This window comes from Lycium barbarum, chromosome 3, assembly GCF_019175385.1.
Source record: "Lycium barbarum isolate Lr01 chromosome 3, ASM1917538v2, whole genome shotgun sequence".
NCBI lineage: Eukaryota > Viridiplantae > Streptophyta > Magnoliopsida > Solanales > Solanaceae > Lycium > Lycium barbarum.
This window is the reverse complement of record NC_083339.1, coordinates 49,308,329-49,327,805: the sequence shown is the minus strand read 5'-3', so window position 1 is coordinate 49,327,805 and position 19,477 is coordinate 49,308,329. Positions and strand designations below refer to the sequence as shown.

Sequence of the window (19,477 nt, the reverse complement as noted above, 5' to 3'; positions counted from 1 at the left end):
TAATGAAGGGGAAAGGAATGATAGAATGAAAAGCAATGAAACTTACCTGACAAGATTGTCTTGCCCTAGCTTGAAAATTCTCTCTAAGTGTTTGTTGAAAGCGTGTTGGGGTGTTATGAATGAGAAAATAAAACTAAGGCATTTAAAACCTGGCTACTGCCTCCCGTCGGCCGCTGTGGCTGTGGCTGTCGCTCCACCGCTGCAGCGGTCCCGCTGTAGCGATCCCCAACTTTCCCACCTGACCGCTATGACGGTCGTTTTATCGCTATAGCAGTACCGCCATAGCGGTCCACCTTCTGCCACAGCGGCCACTAAAGAAAGGGAAGGCCGCTTGCAGCGGTCGAGGTATCGCTATAGCGGTACCACCGCAGCGGTAATCCCACCGCTGCAGCGGTCCATTTTGGGCAGTGAGGTGGCATTCAGTCCAGTTTTCACCCATATCTCCCCACATTCCATCCAAGGCCTCAAAACACAATACAAAACATGCACACATACAAAAAGACACCCTGCGAATCCACCCGCGGCCTCGGAATTCCCAATGGAGTCCTAAATTTCCATAACGACCGGAAGGGTCGTTATACCAGATACCAATTAAGACAATGTTCGTCCCTGAACGGACAAGGATGAGAATCTAGGGAGGAGTTACCTGACACGGCGAAAAGCTGAGGGTATTTGCTACGCATATCCGACTCTGTTTCCCAAGTAGCCTTTTCCATTGGTAGATTCTTCCACTGAAATTTCGCAGAAGCTATTTCTATGGACCTCAACTTGCGAACATCCCTGTCTAAGATAGCAATGGGCTCTTCTTCGTACGACAGATTTTCATCTAACAAAACTGAATCCCAACGGATGATATAGGAACCATCGCTGTGGTACCTCTTCAACATCGACACATGGAACATCGGGTGAACTCCTGATAAACCCGGAGGTAAAGCCAACGTGTAAGCCACCTCCCCCACACGTTTAAGAATCTCAAATGGACCAATGAACCTCGGGCTAAGCTTTCCCTTCTTTCCAAACCTCATCACACCCTTCATGAGTGAGACCTTCAATAACACTAGCTCTCCTTCCTCAAAATCAAAATCTCGGACCTTGCGGTCTGCATACTCTTTCTGCATATTCTGCGCTGCCAATAGCTTGGACTGAATCACCTTCACCTTCACTAGAGACTCTCACAAAATATTAGTGCCCCAAGTCCTCACCTCAAACGTATCGAACCATCTAATAGGAGACCTACACCTCCTCCCATACAACGCCTCAAACGGAGCCATATCTGTAACACCTCGTACTTTTAACGTAAGCTTTAACCATGATCCTAGACTTGAAAAATCAGAGAAAGAATGTGGGAATTGGAATTTTTCCTGTTCAGTTGTGAGATAGTGGTTTACGCCCATGAACAGTGGACGTATTTCAATTTGCGGGCCGTAAACCAAGTCATAAAATGGTACCAAGGATTTCTGAGCATTCTGGAATTTGGCAATTGAATGTCATATGGTTAAATACGGACCGTATTTCACTATATGGCCCGTATTTCAAATCGTAAACTGAAACATGAATTTCTGAACATTCTGGAATTTGGCATTTTGATGTCACATGGTTAAAAACGGACCGTATTTCGATTTACGGCCCGTATTTCACAATGTATTTGGACTTTGGGAAAACTTCCTTGACAATAGTTGTAGAGCTTTGAAATACCTTTCCAACGGTATATTATGGGGGTCAAATGGACATCTGTGTAAGGAGTTATGGCTATTTTACTGAAGAGACGCAGTGCAGTCCATATTGCAAAATACGGGCCGTATTGCAGTTTACGACCCGTAAACTGAAAATACGGCCAGCATAGTGCAGGACGTAAACTGCATTTTCCCAGGACAATATATATTCGTCCATACCAGTTCAAATCATTATTTTTCATTCCTTCAAGCCCTAGAACGATTTCCCACCCTCTCCCATCATCAAGAACACCAAGGTAAGCCTACTCTAATTATTCCAACACAATTCTAACACCTATCCTTGTAAGCTAAACAAGAAATTATCATTCTAAAACTAGGGTTTTCAAGAAAACCCATCTCAAGGTTCAAGAATTCAAGATTTTGGAAATCTTCTTCAAAGCTCAAGTCTTTAATTCAAGTTTTGGAGCAATTAAGGTATGTAGAACTTCCATCCACATGTGGGAATCTCTAAGTTCTTGCCCATGCTCCGTTTCTTGATATCCATGAAGTTCAAACCCTAGGGCATTAAACCCAACATATTGGTAGCCCGTATTTATGTATTTATGTACATGAATTTGGTAGCTATATTCGTTATTGTATTCCTAATTTTCCATTACGGTTATTAGGAACCTTAGCTTAATCCATGAATCATGAATTCTTCCTCATGTGTTCTCATTATGTTTATATGAAACTTTATGATTTTATGTAGCAAGTTTCGGGCTCAGATAGCCTGAAACTACATAGCCACCGTAGGATAAGGGTTGTTAGCAAGGAGGCAACACCTTCATTATGCAGTTTGGATCCTTACATGATTATTATTACTTAAATCTCATATCCCTGGCAAGGTTGTGAGTGTTCTGCTGGTAGGACGCAAGTACCAGACTATGTTGTCGGTTATACTATATCATTCCCCACGTTACAAGTAGTTTTACATACAAGTATTTCTATTGATTACTGTTTTAAGACTTCACTCACGTTTCATGTTCATGTTCAAGTTACATTCAGTTTCAGTTCATATCCTATATCTATGTTGTGCCATGTTCTTCATTTCAGCAGGTTTTACATATTAACCATGTACTAACGTCCTTTTTGCCCGGGGCCTGCACTTCACGGTGCAGATACCGGTTTTCAGGAGCATACATCTGCGCAGTAGGATCACTTCAGATATCAGCTTATTGGTGAGCCCCATTTCTCTCGGTGTTCAACATGGAGTCTGCATTAGTATTCAGTTTATGGTAGTCCAGGGCCATGTCCTGGTAGTTAGTATTCAAACACGTTTTAGAGGTTTCATAGACATATGTTAGTTCACAGAGTTAGTTATGCTTTTATGTTTGCAAACTATTGTGTTTCCATGATATTTCATGCTATGAGATAAATTTCAAGACTTTATTCCGCATTTCATGATTTATTTAAATTGCATCATATAGATTATATTGTTTTGATGCCCATGTTGACAAGCAAGCCATGAGGTTCGCTCGGACACATGCAAGCAAGGCCCGAGTGCCGTGTTATGCCCAGACCATGGTTCAGGGCGTGACAAAGCTTGGTATCAGAGCCTAGGTTCAAGTGTCTTTAGGGAGTCTATGAAACCGTGTCCAGTGGGGTCACTTTTATATGTGTGAGGGCCCCACACATATAAACAGTTGACCACCAAGACATTTAGGATTGTCTCTGTTCTTTCATATTCTAGATCGTGCAGTTACAGCAGTACTTTTAGGCTATCTTTGTAATTCGTGCGTGTACGTATTTTCAGAAAATGCCTGCGAAAATGAAGTACACCAAAAAGGCTACAGCCACCAGCCAAGGGCTACTGCGGAAGTAACTCGGGAAGAGACTGTTCCGACTCAGACAGCGGCCCCAACCACTCCTACAGTAACACCTCCTATTGATTCGGATGGGGATGTTAGGAATGCTATTAATATGCTCACACAACTGGTAGCAGCTCAGGCCCAACGTCAGGAATCTGGGTCAAGCTCAAGAGGTAATGGAGAGTCTTCTAAGACTAAGGACTTTCTCAGGATGAATCCCCCAGTCTTTACGGGGACAAAGAAAGATGAAGACCCTCAGGACTACATCGATGCTCTTCAGAAAATCTTCAGGATTATGACAGTTACGGAGACCGAAGCAGTTACTTTTGGAGCTCATCAGCTGCAGAGTATTGCTAACACCTGGTATGAATCTTTGGAATTATCCCGAGGTGAGGATGCACTTGATGCTACATGGGATGAATTCAAAAGTGCCTTCCTGGACCACTTCATGCCAATAGAAGTCAGAGAAGCTAAGGCTGAACAATTCCTGAAGCTTAAGCAGAATGGTAGGTCAATTCAGGACTACTACTTAGAATTTATCAGTCTGGCTAAGCATGTTTCATATATGGTACCGGATATGAGGGCAAGAGTGAGGAGGTTTGTTGGAGGTCTTGATCCCTATTTGTACGATGGGGCCAATATTGCCGCACAGAATGGGGGAATGACTATCTCTAAGATGGTTGCTTTCGTACAGGGAAATGAGAAAAGGCTGAAGGAGGAGGAAGCCTTGCAGAAAGAGAAAGACAAGGAGTTCAACAAGAGGGCCAAGTCTACCGGACAGTTCAGCGGTAATGAAAACAGGAAGTTATTTAAGAACAGGTCAGCCAGACCTACTCCGTCCACGACAAGTGCTCCAGTTTCCAAGTTCAAGAAAGATACCGTCAACAGAATTTCAGGTGGTCAGGCTCCCAGTCTCATGGCAGTGTGACTCAGAGTAACTTCACCAATCCGATTTGTGCTAAGTATGGGAAGAGGCATCCTGGGGAGTGCCGCTCTGGATTAAATATTTGCTATGGGTGTGGCCAGCCGGGCCATGTTCAGCGAAATTGCCCTTTAGTCAGACAGGGCACAAGAGGTAATCGGACTCAGTCAGTATATTCATCAGTTCCTCATAATAACCAGACTCAGGCAGGACGTGTACCAGCTAGATCTGGTAACACAAGCGGTGGCCCAAACCGTTTGTATGCTTTGACCGGGCACCAGGATATCGATAACCGTACTGATGTTGTCACAGGTATACTCACAGTTTTCAGTTTCGATGTTTATGCTCTAATGGACCCTGGATCCACCCTATCCTATGTCACCCCTTATGTTGCTAGGAAATTTGGTATTGAACCTGAAAAGCTAAAAGAACCTTTTGAAGTGTCAACTCCAGTAAGTGAGTCAGTCATAGCCCGACGAGTCTATAAGGGCTGTCCAATCAGAGTCTATCACCATGTTGTTCCAGCTGACCTATGTGAGTTAAAAATGGTAGATTTTGATGTAATCATGGGCATGGACTGGTTATATTCATGTTACGCGTCAGTTGATTGTAGAACCAAAACTGTGAATTTCAAGTTTCCTAATGAGCCAGTCTTAGAGTGGAAGGGTGATTCTGTGAGTCCTAAGGGTAGGTTTATTTCTTACCTCAAGGCAAGAAAGATGGTGTCTAAGGGTTATATCTATCATCTCGTTCGGGTTAGGGATTCATCTTCCCAGACCCCAACTCTTCAGTCAGTCTCTGTTGTTAATGAGTTCCCAGAAGTCTTTCCCGAGGATCTTCCCGGAATCCCTCCTGATAGGGAAATTGATTTCGCAATTGACCTACTCCCAGGTACGAAACCTATATCTATTCCACCTTATAGGATGGCTCCAGCTGAATTACGCGAGCTTAAGGCTCAACTCAAAGATCTTTTAGACAAGGGTTTTATCCGACCCAGTGTCTCTCCATGGGGTGCCCCAGTCCTTTTCGTTCGCAAGAAGGATGGTTCTTTGCGCATATGCATTGACTATCGACAGCTCAATAAAGTCACGGTCAAGAACAAATACTCTCTTCCACGAATAGACGACTTATTTGATCAGCTTCAGGGTGCCCAATGTTACTCCAAAATAGATCTCCGATCAGGTTACCATCAGCTTAAGGTTAGGGGACAAGATATTCCTAAAACAGCCTTTAGAGCCAGATATGGTCATTTCGAATTCTGTGTCATGTCCTTCGGTTTGACCAATGCCCCAGCAGCATTTATGGACCTCATGAACAAAGTCTTCAAGCCATACCTCGACCTCTTTGTCATTGTCTTCATAGATGATATCCTCATTTACTCCTGTAGTGAGGCTGAGCACGCAGAATACCTTTGTATAGTTCTTCAGATTCTTAAGGACCGCAAGTTGTATGCAAAATTCTCTAAGTGTGAATTTTGGCTCAAATCAGTAGCCTTCTTAGGTCATGTGATTTCTGGTGAGGGTGTTCAGGTTGACTCTTAGAAGATTGAGGCCGTTAAGAATTGGCCCAGACCCGCATCAGTTTCAGATATCCGCAGTTTCTTGGGTCTAGCAGGCTATTACCGACGTTTCGTAGAGGGGTTTTCATCTATTTCAGTACCATTGACCAAGCTGATGAAGAAGGAAGTTAAGTTTCAATGGTCAGATGCTTGTGAGCGAAGCTTTGAAGAGCTGAAGAAGAGATTGACTTCTGCTCCAGTTTTAACTTTACCAAAGGGAACTGAAGGGTTCGTGGTTTATTGTGATGCTTCGGGAGTTGGTCTTGGATGTGTCTTAATGCAGCATGGTAAGGTTGTAGCCTATGCATCTCGTCAGCTTAAGGTTCACGAAAAGAATTATCCGACTCATGACCTAGAGTTGGCAGCTATAGTTTTTGCACTTAAGATATGGCGTCATTATTTGTATGGAGTGCATGTTGATATTTTCACAGATCATAAAAGCCTGCAGTATATCTTCAAGCAAAGAGAGTTGAATCTTAGGCAGAGGAGATGGCTCGAATTGCTTAAGGATTATGATGTGGATATTCTCTATCATCCGGGGAAAGCGAATGTTGTAGCCGATGCTCTTAGTCGGTGCTCCATGGGGAGCTTAGCCCACATTGATGCAGATAAGATAATTATGACCAAGGAAGTTCACCGTTTGACTAGTCTTGGAGTTTGACTTTTAGACTCCGAGGATGGCGGCGTAGTTGTTCAGAATAGAGCCCTTTCCTCCTTAGTGGTTGAAGCCAAAGAGAAAACGTTTAGTGATCCCTACTTGTTGCAGCTGAGAGAGGGAATTCACAAGCATAAGACGACGGCTTTTGAACAAGGGGGAGATGATGGTACCTTGAGGTACCGAGGCAGATTATGTGTTCCATATGTAGATGGGCTCAGAGAGCGAATCATGTCAGAAGCTCACAACTCCAGGTATTCCATTCACCCAGGTTCCACTAAGATGTACCGTGATCTTAAGGAGATTTACTGGTGGAACGATATAAAGAAGAATGTGGCGAATTTTGTAGCTAAGTGTCCGAATTGTCAGCAAGTGAAAGCCGAACACCAGAGACCTGGTGGCTTGGCTCAGAATATTGATATTCCTGTCTGGAAATGGGAAATGATCAATATGTACTTTGTATCAGGTCTACCTCATTCAGCTAGGAGACATGACTCTATTTGGGTGATCGTTGACAGGCTTACTAAGTCGGCGCACTTTTTGCCAGTCAAGACCACAGATTCAGCAGAAGATTATGCCAAGTTGTATGTTAATGAGATTGTCAGATTGCATGGGACACCAGTGTCCATTATTTCAGATCGTGGTGCTCAGTTTACAGCGAACTTCTGGAAATCTTTTCAGAAAGGATTGGGTACCAAGGTGAACCTTAGCACAGCTTTTCATCCGCAGACCGATGGCCAGGCAGAGCGTACTATTCAGACTCTGGAGGACATGTTGAGAGCATGCGTCTTGGATTTCAAAGGTAATTGGGATGATCACTTGCCTCTTATCGAGTTTTCCTATAATAACAGTTATCATGCTAGCATTGGGATGGCACCGTTTGAAGCTCTGTATGGGCGAAGGTGTAGATCACCAATTGGTTGGTTCGAAGTTGGTGAATCAGAGTTGTTAGGACCATATTTGGTTTATCAGGCTATGGAGAAAGTCAAGTTAATACAGGAGCGTTTGAAAATGGCTCAGAGTCGCCAGAAGTCTTATACAGATGTGAGGCGAAGGGACTTAGAATTTTCAGTTGATGATTGGGTGTTCCTTAAAGTCTCACCCATGAAGGGTGTTATGAGATTTGGCAAGAAAGGGAAGCTCAGTCCCAGATATATTGGACCTTACAGAATTCTACGAAAGGTCGATCTAGTAGCTTATGAACTTGAGTTGCCACAAGATTTGGCTGCCGTACATCCCGTGTTTCATGTGTCCATGTTGAGGAAGTGTGTAGGAGACCCGTCGTTGGTTGTTCCTGCTGATACTATAACAGTTAAGGATGGGTTGACTTATGAGGAGATCCCCGTAGCCATTCTTGACCGTCAGGTTCGCAAGTTGAGAACTAAGGAAGTAGCCTCAGTGAAAGTCTTGTGGAGGAGCCAGAAGGTTGAGGAAGCTACATGGGAAGCCGAGAAGGATATGAAATCCAAGTACCCATTTTTTTTTTAACAGCAAGCAGAGAACCTTCAAGGTAACTTTCCGTAGCCCATGTCATGTTATGTCTCATGTTTCACGCTCATGTCATATATCCAGCACTCATGTTTCTTGTATCATGCCAGAAGTATCTATGTTTTCAAGTAATCACATCATTTCATGTCTCATATTTCATGACATGTTTTATTTACGTTTATGTATTCAAGCCATGCTCAGCCATATTCTTAACCATGACCCATCATTCGAGGACGAATGATCCTAAGGGGGGGATATTGTAACACCTCGTACTTTTAACGTAAGCTTTAACCATGATCCTAGACTTGGAAAATCAGATAAAGAATGTGAGAATTGGAATTTTCCTATTCAGTTGTGAGATAGTGGTTTACGCCCATGAACAGTGGACGTATTTCAATTTGCGGGCCGTAAACCAAGTCATAAACTGGTACCAAGGATTTCTGAGCATTCTGGAATTTGGCAGTTGAATGTCATATGGTTAAATACGGGGCCGTATTTCACTATACGGCCGTATTTCAAATCGTAAATTGAAACCAAGAATTTCTGAACATTCTGGAATTTGGCATTTTGATGTCACATGGTTAAAAACGGACCGTATTTTGATTTACGGCCCGTATTTCAAATTTTATTTGGAATTTGGGAAAACCTCCTTGCTGAAAGTTGTAGAGCTTTGAAATACCTTTCCAACGGTATATTATGGGGGTCAAACAAACATCTGTGTAAAGAGTTATGACCATTTTACTAAAGAGACGCAGTGTAGTCGATATTGCAAAATACGACCCGTATTGCATTTTACGACCCGTAAACTGAAAATACGGCCAACACAGTGCTGGACGTAAACTGCATTTTCCCAGGACAGTATATATTCGTCCATACCAGTTCAAATCATTATTTTTCATTCCTTCAAGCCCTAGAACGATTTCCTACCCTCTCCCATCATCAAGAACACAGAGGTAAGCCTACTCTAGTTATTCCAACTCAATTCTAACACCTATCCTTGTAATCTAAACAAGAAATTATCATTCTAAAACTAGGGTTTTCAAGAAAACCCATCTCAAGGTTCAAGAATTCAAGATTTTGGAAATCTTCTTCAAAGCTCAAGTCTTTAATTCAAGTTTTGGAGCAATTAAGGTATGTAGAACTTCCATCGACATGTGAGAATCTCTACGTTCTTCCCCATGCTCCGTTTCTTGATATCCATGAATTTCAAACCCTAGGGCATTAAACCCAACATATTGGTAGCCCGTATTTATGTATTTATGTACATGAATTTTGTATCTATATTCGTTATTGTATTCCTAATTTTCCATTACGGTTATTAGGAACCTTAGCTTAATCCATGAATCATGAATTCTTCCTCATGTGTTCTCATTATGTTTACATGAAACTTTATGATTTTATGTAGCAAGTTTCAGGCTCAGATAGCCTGAAACTACATAGCCACCGTAGGATAAGGGTTGTCAGCAAGGAGGCAACACCTTCATTATGCAGTTTGGATCTTTACATGCTTATTATTACTTAAATCTCATATCCCTGGCAAGGTTGTGAGTGTTCTGCTGGTAGGACGCAAGTACCAGACCATGTTGTCGGTTATACTATAGAATTCCCCACGTTACAAGTAGTTTTACATACAAGTATTTCTATTGATTACTGTTTTAAGACTTCACTCACGTTTCATGTTCATGTTCAAGTTACATTCAGTTTCAGTTCATATCCTATATCTATGTTGTGCCATGTTCTTCATTTCAGCAGGTTTTACATATTAACCATGTACTAACGTCCCTTTTGCCCGGGGCCTGCACTTCACGGTGCAGATACCGGTTTTCAGGAGCATACATCTGCGCAGTAGGATCACTTCAGATATCAGCTTATTGGTGAGCCCCACTTCTCTCGGGGTTCAACATGGAGTCTGCATTAGTATTCAGTTTATGGTAGTCCAGGGCCATGTCCTGGTAGTTAGTATTCAAACACGTTTTAGAGGTTTTATAGACATATGTTAGTTCACAGAGTCAGTTATGCTTTTATGTTTGCAAACTATTGTGTTTCCATGATATTTCATGCTATGAGATAAATTTCAAGACTTTATTCCGCATTTCATGATTTATTTAAATTGCATCATATAGATTATATTGTTTTGATGCCCATATTGACAAGCAAGCCATGAGGTTCGCTCAGACACATGCAAGCAAGGCCCGAGTGCCGTGTTACGCCCAGGCCATGGTTCGGGGCGTGACAATATCAATGCTCGAGTGATAGCTAGTATTGTAAGCAAATTCGGCTAAGGGCAAGAACTGATCCCAATTCCCGCCGAAATCTATCAAGCACGCACGAAGCATATCCTCCAGAACCTGAATAGTCCGCTCAGACTGCCCGTCAGTCTTAGGATGGAAGGTTGTGCTAAGATCTAACCTCGTACCCAACTCCTCATGCAAACACTTCCAAAACTTGGATGTGAATGTGGTACCCCTGTCGGACACGATGGAGATAGGAACCCCGTGGAGTCTAAGTACCTCCCGAATATAAAATTTAGCCAACTTCTCTGCATCATAAGTTATCTTCGCTGGAATAAAGTGAACAGACTTAGTCAACCTATCAACCTGTCAACAATAACCCAGATAGAATCAAACTTCCCTAGTGTCTTCGGAAGATCCACTACGAAATCCATGACTACTTTTTCCCACTTCCATTCATGAATGGGCGTTCTCTGCAATGTACCCCCAGGTTTTTTATGTTCATACTTCACCTGTTGGCAATTTAGGCACTGCGCAATGAACTCTACAATATCTTGCTTCATCCTAGTCCACCAGTAATGTTGCCTCAAATCACGATACATCTTAGTGACACCAAGGTTGATAGAATACCTTGAACTATGAGCCTCTGTAAGAATGGTCTTAATCAAGTCGCCCACGCATGGCACACACACTCGCCCTTTGATTCACAGCACGCCCTCCTCATCAATCATGGCCTCCTTGGACTCACCACGCAACACCTTATCTCGTATTTTACATAGCTTAGCATCTTCGAACTGCTTAGCCTTAATCTGTTCTAAAAATGATGACCGAGCCTCAACACAAGCCAACACCTGGCCTGTGTTAGAGATATCCAGTCTCATAAAACTAATAGCCAGAGTCTGCACCTCTCTAGCCAACGGACGCTCAGAAGAAATTAAACGAGCCAGACTGCCCATACTAACCGACTTCCGGCTCAATGCATCAGCTACCACATTAGCCTTACCAGGGTAATACAAGATGGTGATGTCATAGTCCTTCAGCAGTTCTATCCACCTCCGCTGTCTAGAGTTCAGATCTTTCTGAGTGAACACATACTGCAAACTGCGATGGTCTGTGTACACTTCACAATGGACACCATACAAGTAGTGCCTCCAGATTTTCAATGCAAACACCACCGCTGCCAACTCTAGATCATGAGTAGGATAGTTCTTCTTATGCACCTTTAACTGTCGAGAAGCATACGCAATCACCTTCTTTTCCTGCATCAAAACAGCACCTAACCCAGAACGTGAAGCATCACAATAAACAACAAAATCCTTGTCCTCAACGGGCAATTCCATAATCGGTGCAGTAGTCAATAATGTTTTGAGCTTTTGAAAGCTCTCCTCACACTCGTTGGACCACTGAAACGGTACCTCCTTATGAGTCAATCGGGTCATATGAGAAGCAATAGAAGCAAACCCTTTCACAAACCGACGATAGTAGCTAGCCAGACCCTCAAAACTACGGATCTCGATCACTGATATGGGCCTACCCCATTCCTTGACTGCCTGAATTTTCTGAGGATCCACCATAATACCCTCTTTCGAAATAACATGCCCCAAGAAAGACACAGAAGACAACCAGAATTCTCACTTGGAGAATTTAGCATACAATTCCTTCTCCCACAATACTCCAAGAGCAATTCTCAAATGTTTCTCATGCTCTTCCTTACTCTTAGAGTACACCAGGATATCATCAATGAACACTATAATGAATGAGTCTAGGTAGGGCTTGAACACACTGTTCATCAAACCCATGAACGCAGCTGGGGCATTTGTAAGCCCAAAAGACATAACCAAGAATTCATAGTGCCCATACCTGGTCCGAAAGAAGTTTTAGGAACATCCTCCACTTGAATCTTCAACTGATGGTACCCTGACCTTAGGTCAATTTTCGAGAACACCGAAGCTCCTTCTAATGGATCAAACAAGTCATCAATACGAGGGATGAGATACTTATTTCGGATAGTTACCTTATTCCGCCGTCGGTAATCAATACACATACGCATATACCCATCCTTTTTATTAACAAACAACGTAGGAGCACCCCACGAAGAGGCACTCGAGCGAATAAACCCCTTACTCAGAAGATCTTGCAACTGTTCCTTCAGCTCCATGAGTTTTACTGGTGCCATCCTATAAGGTGGAATATAGATAGGACGAGTCCCTGGGTCTAAGCCAATCTGAAGTCAATATCACGGTCCGGTGGCATACCAGGCAAGTCTGCGGGGAACACATCTGCAAACTCGCGTACCACTGGAACTGAATCAAGGGATAAAGTATCTGCACTGGTATCACGGATATGTGCCAGATAAGCTAAACAACCCTTCTCTACTAGCTTTCTAGCACGAACAAAGGATATTACTTTCTTAGGGAAGGGACTAAGGTTCCCCGTTCACTCGAGTCTAGGTGCCCCGGGCATGGCTAGTGTAACAGTCTTAGAATGGCAATCGAGTATACCATAATGCGGGAACAACAAACTCATACCCAAAATAACATCGAAATCTACCATGTCCAAAATCATCAAATCTGCCCAAGTACTATACCCTATAAAAGAAATTGCACAGGCAGGGTAGACGCTATCCACTACTACAGAATCCCCAACAGGAATAGACAAAAAAATAGGAGTATCAAGAGTATCACACATCATATCCAGACCCACAGCAAAATAGGTAGATACATAGGAAAAGGTAGAACCTGGATCAAACAAAACAGAAGACATACGATCACAAACGGAGATAATACCTATGATAACCGCATCGAAGGCCTCAGCCTCGGGTCTACCTGGGAGGGCGTACAAATGACTGCAGCCCCCTGTCGCCTGCGTACCACTGCGATTACCATTACTAGTTTGAGCCCCGCCCCTGCCGGGCTGCTGTCCGCCTCTACCTACCTGAGGACCACCTCGGTTAGGCTGAGCACCACCCTTACCCGTGGTGTGGCTGCCCCATCCTGCCGGTGCGCGATCCTTACCCCCTCAATCTGGTCCATATGGAGCTTGGGTAGCCTGATACTGAGTCCCCTGCCCACTCTGTCTAAGTCTGGGGTAATATCTCTTAATATGCCCTATCTCACCACACTTGAAGCAAGCACGGTCCAGCGTAGGCCACTGAACAGAAGATGATGAAGCAGTATAGCCTCCCTGCTGACCGGAAGCCTGCTAATTTTCCCCTGATGGGCCCCCACCTGACACCTGCATCGCGGACTGAACCGGACGCCCCAAATAAACCTGTGAACTCTGACCCCTCGAGAAAGAGTTGCTGAACATCCCACCCCTACGGGCCTTCTTCTCTACATGCTTTGCCTGACTCTCCTGCCTAATACCCTCAACAGTACGGACGTGCTCCACTACCTCCTGAAATAAAGCCCCAGTGGATACAAGCTAAAGAGTTGATAGCTGAAGCCCAGTGTTCAACCCCTTCACAAACCGACGTATCCTCTCCCCCTTAGTGGGCAGCAACTGAATAGCATATCGGGATAGGGAGTTGAAACGGGACTCATACACAGCAACCGATGAGTTCCCCTGATCAATAGTAGCAAACTTATCTTTCCTTCGGTCCCTCAGAGTACGCGGAACGTACTTGTCCAAGAACACAGAGCAAAACTGGACCCACGTCAATAGAGGAGACCCAGCTAGCCTACACTCCACATAAGCCTTCCACCAAAGCTTAGCATCGCCCAAGAACTGGAACGTCACAATCTCTACCCGTTACTTATCCACGGCCCCCATCTTATGGAGTCGCCTCATATGCATCCTCCAACTCAGTACCATAAAACACAAGAGGCTTCATTTTTGTGAACCTCCAAAACAGATCATGTTCCTCACCAGTCATCACTGACACTGCAACAGGCCTTGGGAAGGCCACAAAACTCGAAACCTCATCCAAGCGAGGCCCCACCGCTGTTGCATGCTGAACCCCCGGACCTTGTGCTCTGTCCGGATCGGGAGCTGCTACCCTTACGGCCCTACCTGCTGGACCCACTGGTATAGCTCCGGTCTGTGCTAACCCATGCAACAGATTCAGCACTTATGCCATCGCGTCTGGTATACCCTTAGCAGCTGCAGCTCCTGGTGGAACTGGTACTGCTGCCGGTTGGGCAGGTGCTGCTGCAACTTCCGCTGCCTCTTTAGGGACCACTAGAGGCACGGGGTCAACCACTGGGATGCCACCCCCAGCTGGGGCTGCCGCTCTGCCAGCTCCTCTGCCTCTACCACTTCCTCTAGCTGTTGTTGCGCGTGTTCTCGCCATCTGTGAGAGAATGAAGGATAGTCAGATACCAATTTGAATCAGCAGATACCAATTGGAATCAAGTAGCACGAAAGAAGAAAGAAAAGGGAGTTTTCCTAGTGTCCGGCAGCCTATCGAAGATAAGTACAGACGTCTCCGTACCGCTCTACAAGACTCTGCTAGACATATCTTGGTATGATGAGATCGACGAATCTAAAGCTTTGATACCAACTTTGTCACGACCCAACCCGCCATGACTGGCACCCAACTAAATCCTAGTGGGTGAACCAACACACAAGATCTCTATTCATTCATGTCTAATTTTTTATTAAATAAGTCAAATGATTATACTCATTCACACATCAAATAAACTGAGTAAGTCATGCCATAAAATACTAAAACAAGTGCGAAAGTTTAACTATTACAAATTCCCCAAAATCTGAAAGTCATCGTACAGGACTCTAAGCCAAAACATGTCTAAGAACTGAAATCTGCCTAATAAATATTCATAATGTCCAGAATAAGAAAAGACATCATAAGTAGAAGATCTTCGGGCAGCCTGGCATAAGAAGAAGCGCACCCCAAAATCTGTCAGCAATTATCCTACACGCTAGATGTGAGGACGAGTAGCAGTCTCTTTATCAAAATCTGCACTCAAAGTATGCAGCAAGGTAGTATCAGTACAAACACTATGTACCGGTAAGCATCATAGGCAGACTAAGATTAGTATCATGCATATCTTATGAAATCAATAAAATAAACAAGCCAGTCAATCATACACGAATATCAATGCATCACAACAAGTCAACCACGGGCAATCACAACAAATTGCCAAATTTCCAAAAATCACAAACACAACGGAGATAAATTTACCCCTATAACCGCACTCGTTGTACACACATGCTATCTGATGTCATAGTTCAGTAGTCATGACCAGCAGGGGACCCATGGTGTCCATGTACCACTCATTCCGGAACACTCCTCGGACCCGAGCACAACCTTCGCTCCGGAACGAACCTCGGACGCGGGATATAACAATGAACCTCTCGTTTTTTAAACTATCCTCGGACCACGAGCCCACAATCTAGGCCACATGTGTGCCCTTTCATACCTTTTTTATAGAACGGTGTTTCTTACCTTCTCAATATCCATATTCACCTTATCATTTCATGTCACAATATCCTCGAGAAGACTATATTAACTTCTCATCACAATACAACCACTGCAGATTAAATCACACAGGAATAATGGCATGAAGCCTACACAACATTCAATCACAAACACATAGGAGCTTAACCACAAAATATCATGTAATGAATACTCAACATGATATCTCCTAATGAAATCACAAACATACATTCAACTAACCAAAGTCTAACTCAAGAAAACCGTAACCTACCTCAAAGTAGAGCGGGAACAATGTCTGTCACTCTGCTACAGCGTTTCCTTTCCTTAAGGCCTCAATACGTTTGCGGTCTAAAAATAGAAGGCTTAATGAGACACATTGCTCAAATTGCAAATACCAAGGCAAGAATTACCCTACCCTCTCCTCATTCTAAAGGGGGGATGATTTTCTAGGTGATAAATAACGTATCACAACTCCTAATATTCATACATCATCAATTCATACCACATTCCATCAAAAATTCCCATTACAATTTTCCATGGAAAAGACGCCATTTTTATAGAACCCCAGGTCTCCAATCACTTAGTTTATGTCTCTAAATGTTCAATTTATGACAAATAGCAACTAACCAACGCATTTAGATGATAAATAAGCGATAATAACCATAACCCATCAAGTTTAGAAGTTTCATTCATATTCTCGGGTTTCTATTTCAATTTCACCATTAAAGACCCATGGGGATGATTACAATAATGAAGGGGAAATGAATGATAGAATGAAAAGCAATGGAACTTACCTGACAAGATTGTCTTGCCCTAGCTTGAAAATTTTCTCTAAGTGTTTGTTGGAAGGGTGTTGGGGTGTTATGAATGATAAAATAAAACCAAGGCATTTAAAACCCGGCTACTTCCTCCTGTCGACCGTGCCGCTGCAGCGGTCCCGCTATAACGGTCCCTAACTTTCCCACCTGACTGCTATGGCGGTCGTTTCACCGCTATATTACCGCCATGGCGGTCCACCTTCCACCACAGCATCCACCAAAGAAATGGATGTCCGCTTGTAGTGGTCGAGGCACCGCTATAGCGGTACTGCCGCAGCGCTAATCCTACCGCTGCAGCGGTCCATTTTGGCAGTGAGGTAGTTTTCTTTCCAGTTTTTCCCCCTATCACCCCATATTTCATCCAAGGCCTCAAAACACAATACAAAACATGCACACATACAAAAAGACGCCCTACGAATCCACTCGCAGCTTTAGAATTCCCAATGGAGTCCTAAATTCCCATAATGACTGGAAGGGTCGTTACAAGCAACTAAGTGAGTCGAACACTTGCGTGGATTTTCTAAACCGAAACCCCCTTTTATAAGGGGACTTTTTGCTGAATTTTTTCCTGAAATTATGATATGAATAAAAATGACATTTTGCGGAAAACTAAACGCTTATAAACAAATAAGTACATTAATCACACATTGAAGCTCGTAGGTCAACTGTATTCTACGGATCCTTAATACTAGGATGCATAAAACTTTCCCTAAGGAATCACCCGAACCCTTACCTCGAACTTTGTTCCAAAAATATTTTTACTTATTTTTGAAAAAATCTTTAAATCCAGTTTTCCTAGTTTTCCATTAGAGCACCAACAACCTCATAGTAACCTTTATGCCTTAACCGCGTAAAAGCGAACCACAACAAGAAGAACTAGGTCTACATACATTTTCCAACACAGAGCAGGAACAACATCGGAGTCAAAGAATGATCAAAAGTGAGTTGACCAGTTACAGACACAGAGCTTAAAATTACATAAAACAGGTCTGTCAACATGTTCTAGCCAAGATCTCAGAAGTAGTTCAATAGCAGATGAATAATGAAAGAGATTGGTGGAACAGGTATAAGAACATGTTCTATCTCAGACAGTGTAGAGATTCAGAGGCAGACGAACCAGGTGGAAGAAACAAGCTTGTGAACATGTTCAAGAGCAACTACTACATCAACTAGGATTTTCATAATTATGGAAAGAACTTGGCGGTCAAGTATAAAAGATTTCTTTCCATATTTGAAGGGATTAGTAAGCCTTCTACACGTATTAGAAGCAGACTCAATGTAATGACCTAATCAGTGGTTATACACGTTTTGGCCATTTTACTCCTGTCGACCCAGTTCCCGAGGTTATCGAGCGATTCTAGTGAAAATTAGAAGAATTAAAACCCTTAAGTGAAAACGTTAGACCAATAGTTGACTTTTTGGTAAATGGACCTTTTTCGGAATACTGTCAATTTCGTGAGGTCTGAAGGATCGTTTATGACTTGGTGGGGTGTTTGGTTCAATTTTTTAGGCTTCCGGTGGCGTTTTGGGTACTTGGTTGGAAACATAATTTTGGCTTTTTGGTGGTTGACCGAGTCAAGGTAACCTCCGTCGGGACTTTCATAGTCGCGAATGAGTTCGTAGCGTGTTTTGCCTGTGTCTGCATGTCACGACCCTAATTACCAATCATGCAGGCACCTACCTTATTATCACTAGTAGGCGAACCCTTACCCGTTAACCCATTAATCATTAGCCAATTTAAACTTCTTTAATCATTTATACCTAAACAATCAATGATCATGTGAATGAATAAATAAATAAAACAATTCATAATTAATAGAAAATATAAGTGCGGAAGTCTTAACTATTACACCCCCAAGATTTGAAAGTTATTGTACAAGGACTCTAACCAACAATGTTTAAAGAATGAAGTATATCTCAAATATAATAACAATAATGTCTGGAATAAAAATAGACATCTGGAAAGAGAGATCTTCAGGTGGCGTGGAATGGATAGAAGCTCATCCTCGGATCTGATCGAGCAAACTAGCTTCAAGCTAGAGATGTAATCTAGATGAATCTCTGGAACACAATCTGTAGTAAAAAATGGAGCAGCAAGGTAGTATCAGTACAAACACTATGTACCGGTAAGCATCATAGGCCGACTAAGATTAGTTCACGTATATAAGCATAAAATCAATAAGATAAACAGATAGGAACTTAATACTTAATTCCAAGTCACAGAATATCTCATAACAGAGTCACAACCTAAGATGAAGCTTCTAACCCACAAGTCTGTCAAGTTCCAATGATCTCACCTGACAATCACAGCCCAAGTTCCTTCCCTAGGTAGAGTCACTAATCCATAATTTAACTCAGTCAATAATCATATCTATACCACAACAGCCGTTTCAGCAAACACACCAAAATTAGAACTAAACGAGCCATACAATAATGCAGAATAAAATGTAATGGTATGCAATGCAAATATGATGATGTGCAATGCAATGCACTAGCCAAATACACACTGTACACACATGCTACTGATGTCATAGCTCAGTAGTCATGACCTGCAGGGGACCTATGGTGTCTATGTACCACAAGTTCAGGATTCCCTCCTCGGACCCGATAATAAAACTCCGCTCTGGAACGAACCTTGAACGTAGGCCATATCAATGTACCTCTCATTTTCGGAACGAACCTCAGACCACGAGCTCACAACTAGGCCACTTCCTCACCCCCCCCCCCCCCGATCAAATGTGCCTTTTCATATGTATAGTAACACTATCACATCACTCTCAATGATCAATTCATCAAGTACCATGTATCAAATAGTATCACAAGTTTAATAAGAAGATTTATTAACTTCTTCACTAATTTCACATCACAATGTATGTCTCAACGTATT

The 19,477-nt window shown here is 42.9% G+C and overlaps 1 pseudogene; it reads right to left on the bottom strand.

Annotated features, from left to right (window-relative positions):
• Positions 1–662: 662 nt before the first annotated feature.
• On the bottom strand, positions 663–14,665 carry LOC132630796 (uncharacterized; annotated as a pseudogene).
• Positions 14,666–19,477: the final 4,812 nt, after the last annotated feature.